Source organism: Tenrec ecaudatus, chromosome 6 (genome assembly GCF_050624435.1).
Source record: "Tenrec ecaudatus isolate mTenEca1 chromosome 6, mTenEca1.hap1, whole genome shotgun sequence".
NCBI classification, from domain to species: Eukaryota; Metazoa; Chordata; class Mammalia; order Afrosoricida; family Tenrecidae; genus Tenrec; species Tenrec ecaudatus.
Window position 1 is genome coordinate 124,657,680 of NC_134535.1, and position 9,076 is coordinate 124,666,755.

Consider the following 9,076-nt stretch of genomic DNA (forward strand, 5'->3'; position numbering starts at 1 on the left):
CAGGTAAAGGCTGGGGTTGCTTCCCAGGGAATTGGTTAGTATCTGATGCCAAACTCTACAACTCATTGACATTGAGTCCATTCTGACTCATAAGGATCCTCAAAGATCAAGTAGTATCATTCATGTGAGTTTCTAAGATTGTGGCTGTTTGCAGGAGTAGAAAGCTTTGTCTTTCTCCTGAGGAGTAACTGATGATTTCGAACTCTTGACCTTGTCATTAGCTTCCCAACCCATAACAATCACAGCACTATCACTGTTGGTGTCAGATGGGTCTTTTGTTCTTTCTTTTAAAAAAAATTTTATTGGGGACTCATATAACTCTTATCACAATCCATACCTATATCCATTGTATAAAGCACATTCGTACATTCATTGCCATCATCATTCTCAAAACATTTGCTTTCTATTTCAGCCCTTGGTCTCAGCTCCTCAGTTTTCCCCTTCTTCTCTCATCCTCCCTCCCTCATGAACCCTTGATAATATAATTTGTTTTTCATGTCTTACACTGAGATATCTCCCTTCACCCAATTTTCTGTGGTCCATCCCCCAGGGAGGGGGTTATAGGTAGATCATTGTGATCAGTTCCTCCTTTCTACCCCCACCTTTCCCTTACTCTCCTGGTATTGCTACATTCCTTATTGGTTCTGAGGGATTTATCTATCCTGGATTCCCTGTGTTTCCAGCTCTTATCTTTACCAATGTACATCCGCTGGTCTAGCCAGATTTGTAAGATAGAATTGGGATCATGATAGTGGAGGGAGGAAACATTAAAGAACTTAAAGAAAGTTGTATGTTTCATCATTGCTATACTGCACCCTAACTGACTTGTCTCCTCCCTGTGACCCTTATGTAAGGGGATGTCCAGTTGCCTACAGATGGGCTTTGGGTCTCCATTCAGATGAATCTTTCTTAGAACAGAAGGAAGAAGTCCAAGATTTACAAAAAGCATTAACCCCAAACAGGGCTCTACGAAAGGTTTCAACAAGCCAATGAAGTACTAGAAGCACTCACTCATCTATGCCAGGAAATGCGGAAGACAGCTAGGTACTTGGCCAACTGACTGAAGAAATTCATATTTGTATCCACTCCAAAATAAAAGATCACTCAAATTATAGAACAATATCATTGGTTTCACATGCAAGTAAAATTTTATTGAAGATTATACAATAACAGTTGCATTAGTACATTGACAAGGAGCTCCAAGGAGTTCAGGATAGATGTCAGATGGGTCTTAGCTGAAAGCAGAGTATCAGAAATATGTTTACTTTTCTTTAACTGATTATGCAAAGGCCTTCAACTGTGTGACTCAACCAACTATGGATAACCTTGCGAAGAACGGGAATTCCAGAACACTTCATTGTGCTCAGACTGAAATGGTGCAGGGATCAAGAGGTAGTTGTGGGAAGAGAACAAGGGGATACTACATGGACTGAAATCCAGAACAGTGTTGTTGGCTCTCCATACTTATCCAATCTGTATGTTGAGCAAATCATCAGAGAAGTTAGCTTATAAGAAGAAGAATATGGTGTCAGGTTTGGAGGAAGGCTTGAAAATAACCTGCCATATGCAGAGGACCTAATTGTGTTTACGGAAAGCAAAGAGAGCAGGAAGAACTTGCTGTTGAAGATCAAGGATTGTCGTTTTCTATATGGGTTACTACTCAATGTAAAGAAGGCCAAAGTCTTCACAACTGGACCAATAATGATCATGATGATAAGTGGAGAAAAGGGTGAAGTTCTCAAAGATGTCTTGCTTTGATCCACAATCAATGCTCATGGAAGCAGCAGTCAAGAGATCAACAGGGAAGTTGCACTGGGATCTGCTGCAGAAGACCTCTTTAGAGTATAGATCTGCTGCAGACGACCTCTTTAGAGTATAGATATGCTGCAGAAGACCTCTTTAGAGCATTGAAAAGCAAAGATGTTGCTTTGAACCAAGGGGCACCTCACTCAAGCCATGCTATTTTCCATTGCCTCATAAACATGTGAATATTGGACACTGAATACAGAAGACTCAATCTATTTGAATTATGGTGCTTGATAAGGTTGAAAATCCCATGAGCTGCCAAAAATGACAAACAAATCTGTCTTGGATTACAAGTACAGACAGAGTACTTCTTGGAGGCAAGGATGGTGAGAGTTGTCTCCTGTATTTTGGAAATGTTGGCATGAGAGACCAGTCCCAGGTCAAGGTCGTAACACTTAGTAAAGCCAAAGGCAGTGAAAAAGAAGCCTTTTGACAAGATGGATTGACACAGCGGCCGCAATGGGCTCACACATAAGAACAATGGTGAAGATGGCTCAAGGCCGATGGTGCTTAGTTCAGTTGTTCATTGAGTCCTTGTGAGTCAGAACTGACTTGATGGCTCCGACAGACCAACCACAGTAACAAGAGCACTTTCTTGCTTGCTTTTTCCACTTCCGGCCCCGTAAGAACTTTCCACCCTTCTTTTGCAAAGTATCTTCTAAGGTTACATTTTTGTTTCTCCCACGAAGATTTATTTTTGAAAAACCTCACACCTCCATAGAAATTGAAAGAGGAGACCACAAAGATCCGTATATTCTCCAGCAGTCCTCCCCAATTGTGAACATTTTGTTGCTCCGTAGTTTCTTGAAGTCAGTGTTCCTCTCCCTGCTTCCTTCCTCTGTCATCGTGTCAACGCCCTCCTGACTCTCTCCCTATCCTCGGGGGTGGACATGCCTTCTGTGATGATTTGCTGGCTTTCTGTCAGCCGTCAGGGTGGGTTTCCTCTGCCTCCTTTGGCATGCTCTTCCTCAGGGACAATTCTGCTCCCGCTACTGACTCTGCCTGCTCTGTTGCCTCTTTCGCTTTCTTCCCGTCTTTTGTGAGCTTTGTGGGGGAGGGCCTTTCTGCCTGTACAATCTCAGCTGCCATTTTCTCCACAGCCTCTTCTACCTGCAAACCGTTCCAGTTCATTGTCAAAGGGCTGTGCTTCCCAGGAATTTTCCTCTTCTTTTCCTCCTGTTGAAGTTTAGCTTCCAGACTTCGCTGATGCACCTGGACCTGTCATCTGAGGTCCAGCATTCCAACCGGCTTGCTCTCACTGATGAGGCTCTGGTTTCTCTGGAAATGGAGCCACTAACAGATCCCATCCCAGAAGATGAGAAACAAAAATAAATGTTGCCTTGTTTTGTGTGTTTTAAATATATATTTTTAACTTACTTACAAAAACAAAGAGGAAGGAAATACAGTGAGACAATATGGATTCACTGATAGAAAAGAAGCTGGGATCACACGCTACAATGTTGCAAAGCCAACAGCTTGTTCATAGCAAATACCTTTTCCAACAACACAAAAGGCGACAATACACATGGACTCCTCCAGATGGGATACACAGAATACTGTATTTACTAATAGCATCTATTTCTCACTATGAAATGGTTCTTTAAAGTTGTGCATGAGTCACTGTTCCGGTCTCGCCACCAGGGAGTACGCTGCTCAGCCGCGTGAGTTCACTACTCTGCCGCTGCTGCCATGGCTCGTGGTCCCAAAAAGCACCTGAAGCGCGTAGCTGCTCCAAAGCATTGGATGCTGGACAAACTCACTGGTGTGTTTGCTCCTCGTCCATCCACTGGTCCCCACAAGCTGAGAGAATGTCTCCCACTGATCATTTTCTTAAGAAATAGACTTAAGTATGCTCTGACTGGAGATGAAGTTAAAAAAATTTGCATGCAGCGCTTCATTAAAATTGATGCCAAAGTCTGAACTGATATAACCTACCCTGCTGGTTTTATGGATGTCATCGCCATTGACAAGACTGGAGAGAATTTCCGTCTGATCTATGACACCAAGGGTCGCTTTGCTGTTCATCGTATTACACCTGAGGAGGCGAAGTACAAGTTGTGCAAAGTAAGGAAGATCTTTGTGGGCACAAAAGGAATCCCTCACCTGGTGACTCACGATGCTCGCACCATCCGCTATCCTGATCCTCTCATCAAGGTGAATGACACCGTTCAGATTGATTTGGAGACCGGAAAGATTACTGATTTCATCAAGTTCAACACAGGCAACATGTGTATGGTGACCGGAGGTGCTAACCTGGGAAGAATTGGCGTGATCACTAATAGAGAGAAACACCCTGGCTCTTTCGATGTCGTTCATGTGAAAGATGCCAATGGCAATAGCTTTGCCACCCGGCTTTCCAACATTTTCGTTATTGGAAAAGGCAACAAACTGTGGATTTCTCTTCCCCGAGGAAAAGGTATCCGCCTCACCATTGCTGAAGAGAGAGACAAGAGACTGGCTGCCAAACAGAGCAGTGAGTGAAATGATCTCTAGGCGGAGTGAATGAAGAGATCTCTACAATAACAAAGTTTTTTTTTCCCCCTGTTTAAAAAAATTTTTAGCATAATTTTAAGAAGTAATTACTTCTGACTGAGCTATTTGATTGTATGGTATGCGAATTATATGCCAATAAAACTTAGAAAAATTTTAAAAATAAAATGCTCAGAAAAAAAAGTTGTGCATGAGTCAGTGTTCTCCAATTTAAATCATTTTTCGTTCATAACATCAGAGATGCTTGAACTTCACTTCTCACTGTTGATTGTGATTAAGACTCAGCTTTACTTCTGGATGCTACCTAACAGCCCTTTTGTTGTGTGATTAACGATGTATAAAATATTTACATATTGAAAGGACAGATGAAATTTTCTCATCATTTTACTCAAATCTCACATGTTATATTTTAAATACTCCTATTTCTTTAAGGGGAAGTTTTATTAGAGCAGAGGAATAAAACTATTGATTAAAATATTTTTTCTCACATACAAAAATGTGTATGTGAGAGGAAACTCGCTATCCTTGCCGGTAAGGAGCTGGCTGGTTGTACTTCATCCAAGACAGACTTGTGTGTCCTTTTGGCAGTCCGTGGTCCTTTCAATATTCTTCACCAACACCATGGTACAAATGCATTGTTTTCCTTCAATCTCTCTTAATTAATGTTCAACTTTTATATGTACACGACACATTTGAAAATGCCATGGCTTGGTATAGGCTCACCGTTGTCCTCAAAGTAATATTTTTGCTTTTCAACACTTTTAGATAGGTCTTGGGCAGCAGATTTACCCTGTGTAATAAGTCATTTGATCTACTGACTGCTGCTTCCATGAGCATTGATCGTAGATTTCAAACAAGAAAAAATCCTTGACAACTTCGATCTGTTCTCCATTTATCATGGTGTTTCCTTTCAGTCCAGTTGGGAAGGTTCTGACTTTCTTTATTGATTTGTGATTCATACTGAAGTCTGCAATCCTTGATCTTCATCAGCAATTGCTTCAGGTCCTCCTCGCTTTCAGCGAGCAAGGTTATGTTATCAACATATATGTCAGAGGAAACCAGTCTCCAACAACCGAAGGGCCAGTAGGCACAATTGTACGGAGGTAATATATAATGAGTAAAGTCAGAGAGGATAGGAAAGATGGGAGAGAGAACACAAGAAAGGAGACAGACACATGTATGGGAGCATGCTCACCTCAGCCCCTCTTGATGGTTCACGTGAAATTGGGAGAAGCGAGCGAAGCTTTACTTACTTGGGACATTTATAGGTAGCCTAAGACAAGCATATTCAGTAGTTACATGCATCACAAGGTGGGTGGTGTCTACATCACGGTCCCTGAGCTCATAGGGAGGAAACCTAATGCCTGCAGTGGGGAAAGGTATGAGGGGGTGACACTGCAGGAAGGGAGATCAAAAGGATGTCTGCATCTACAGGGGGATATACTTAACCTTGTGCTCACTTTAAGGTAGGATTGCTGTTTGAGGGAGAATCTGTGGGAACATTTAAAGCAGGATAACATACTTGGACTTTACCCCTAGCTTACCAAAGTGGAGGCTTTCCTACCGTGGAACACCAGCTTTCCAGATTCCCTCTAAGATAGGGAATATAGTCCTCATCCCATTGCCCTCAGTGTCAGTTTCCCACATATCCACTTTCTGTATTATGTTTAAAATTTAAGAGTCATAGAAGCTACATGGTTTCTTTTCATATCTCTTAGCTTCCTACAGAAGCAGCATGAGACTGAGTATCAAAATTATGACAATGAACAGCACAGTCAGACTTGAACTTAAATGATGAGAAATACTTTGAATCCAAGCATGTGGATCTGGCCCCTCTATACCATCCACCAATTTTCCCTTCACCTTAGAGCTAGGGTATGCTTTAAGCCTATCTTTGAATGTATAGAAAATATCATTTTTCAACTGACTAACATCAAATTACATACTCCCCTTTAACCTTTGCAAATGTTTTCTAATCAAATCCCAATCATGCAATGTCTCATTATATGAGTAAAGAGTTACACATCAATCAGTTATATTCCAATCACATTTTAGCATTAATTGGTGTTGCAAGTCCACAATTTCCTCTCCCAACCATTGGACAGTTTGTTGCAGCTCCACTACTCCCCCCACCCCACTAATTCATTGCTCACTTTAGCCTGAGTGGCCCAGAGTTGCTTAAGAGTTGGCTTGCCACTTCTACATGAAATGTTCAGTTTTGATGGACTCCTGCAGTGCTCCCCCAGTGACCGCAGCCGTGGTGGCAATTGCTATAAATCTGATTATGGTCGCAATCACTATTCCCACAAATTGGCGTGGTCTTTTTAGCATCACTAACACCACCTGCAACATGGAGTACGATTCTGGACTGCTCTCCCATCTCCCTTCATCTCCACTGGAACCCACACCCCCATTCAACTCTTCAGGATGAGGGTGCTGCCTTCAGAAAGGTTTACAAGCAGAATGTTATTAGTGCAAGTGAACAACTTGCAATTATGGCGAGTGGCATTGCAAGCAGTTTCATTTATAGTGATGTTTCCAACAGCAAGCACATAAGGCAGCTTTATACCCAAGACTAATGTATCGAGTCTCATTTTTGTAAAAATCATAAGTATAGCCAGATTAACTGGTGCCGGCAAAGTTTCCTGTATAACCATTAAAGGTTTAGTGGAAAGAGGTACTTTCCATAGGTCCCACTGTTCAGGTCCTGTCTCAGGTTTCAGTAACTTGGGGTGAGGAGGTGCAAGGCTCCCTCATGCCAGACCATTAGCTGTGACCTGGTAGTGGTAATGCCATTAGGGGTCTTGTGCCACTTGCAAACACTGACATAATCACATGATGTGATGTTGGATTCCTCTAATCAATTTGTTAAAAATTTTCCATGGGGCCCCAATCAACAAGTTATGGTGTCATTTCTTAACACCTTTCTGTGGGGCCCCTGACACGTGAGTCATCTGAGTCTACTGGCTTCTAGATGCCAGTAATTCATAATCATACAGGTTTCCATGTCTCCTCTCCACTCCATCGTAGTGGAATTTTCATTTCTTTGCAAATGCTTCACCTATTAACAGATAGAAGCCATGGCTAATTTCATTAAAGAACAGCCAGTTACTCCAGGCCTGAGAATGAATAGCTAAACAGCTGCGCTGGCGCCCACACATAAAGACAAAATTTCAAAACCGAAAATGAAATCAAAACTTTCCCCAAGGTCCTGGTGTCCACACGGAGTCAGTTACAAATATGGCAGGGTCAGTTTGGGCCCACTGTGCAATCTCTAGCAGAGAAGGATAGTGACATAAGCCCAGTCAATGTTTAGCACCCTTATCCGAGCCCACTGATAGGACAGCAATCATCGCTCAAGGCATTCTTTCAGGGGTGATCAGTTTGCCAGCATTTGCTGGCATTACTTGTGCCTGCTGGTTCAGTGCTTTTATCTGTCCCCAGTTGAGGGGATGAGTTGTTGAGTATCTTACTTACGGAGAGGGCTGTCATTTCCTTGACTGGATCTGAGTCAGGGTCAGAGTGACTATGTGGGTTCTTCCATTTCTTTGGCCCTCTCAATCCCTGGTCCGACTCATCTAAGGGGAACCCATCTATTTTCTCCTGCAAAAACATAAGTGAATGCCCTTCCTACGGCTGATTAGCAGACCAGGATCTCAAATGTGATTGTCATCCTCCTCCGGTTTCTCAGGATCGCTTTTTCTCTAGAAGTGAAAAATGTGTTCATCTGCCCTAATTTTGTTAGAAACTTTCAGTAAGGAGAAAAAGGTTTTAATTAAAAAGACTAAATGAAGTTTGTCATATATAGAATTTCTCTTCATCTCCCCCCTTTTGTTTTAACAATGGGGATTTTAAGACACTTCATTGTTCTGTAAATTTCAGCTCCTTGCTCTCAGAGAGTCAAGAAAGTTCTTTCACTGTCCAGGGAGCTTACAAAAAACTGACATCAGATGGAATTGCTGACTTTTCTTAACACACTCAGGATAATTTGAAAGACTGGGGAAAAAATCTTAATAAATTTGTTCAGCTGTTTTTGAACTAACTTGTAAAACAGACCATTTCCCAATAAGTTTACAAGTATGATTACAGGTTTAATTAAGTCATATAGGCCTTTTATGCTCTAGGATTTTACAATTTTGTAATATTCTTGTTTGGTCCTGGTTCAGACCATGCAGGCTAGACTTTGCAGTCCCTGCCTCCAGCATTCCAAGGAGCTCATCTCTCCAGGCAGGGTTCACCCCCCCACCCCACCGCCTCTCAAGGCCAGAGCTGGACTGTGCAGCCTCCTCCCCCACATTCAAAGAAGCTGGTCTGTAAAGGGCTCAGACTCTGGCAGCTGCACCAGGAAGCCTCCCTTCTCCTTATGTGCTCACTTTGAGACAGCATAGCTGTTGGGTGAGAATGTGTGGGAATGATATTTAAAGCAGGATAATATACTTGGACTTGAACTTACCTAAGTGGAGGCTTTCTTATCTTGGAATACTATAAGGTCTCTCTTTCTGGGACTAGATTTCAGCCTTAGTCCTTGGCTCCACGCGAGAAAGATTTCACGCTGAAGCCGGGCTCGTGATCCAAGTGAATTTAATGAAAGTTCAAAGCAGCATCAGGTTATACGCGGCACCCATTAGGATTCCTTTGACCATGCGGCCTGGCAGAGACTGCCCCAGGTCACGCAAGGATCTATCTCCTCCCTCGAAGACGACCAGACCGCCCAAGCAAGCCAAGACTCCTCTCCCTTTCAGTCCCTGCCTTTTCAAGGGTTCCCGGAGGAGGCGTGGTG

General features: G+C 42.6%; 1 pseudogene; it reads left to right on the forward strand.

The window, feature by feature from the left end:
- Positions 1-3,464: 3,464 nt before the first annotated feature.
- Positions 3,465-4,304, forward strand: LOC142451203 (small ribosomal subunit protein eS4, X isoform-like; annotated as a pseudogene).
- Positions 4,305-9,076: the final 4,772 nt, after the last annotated feature.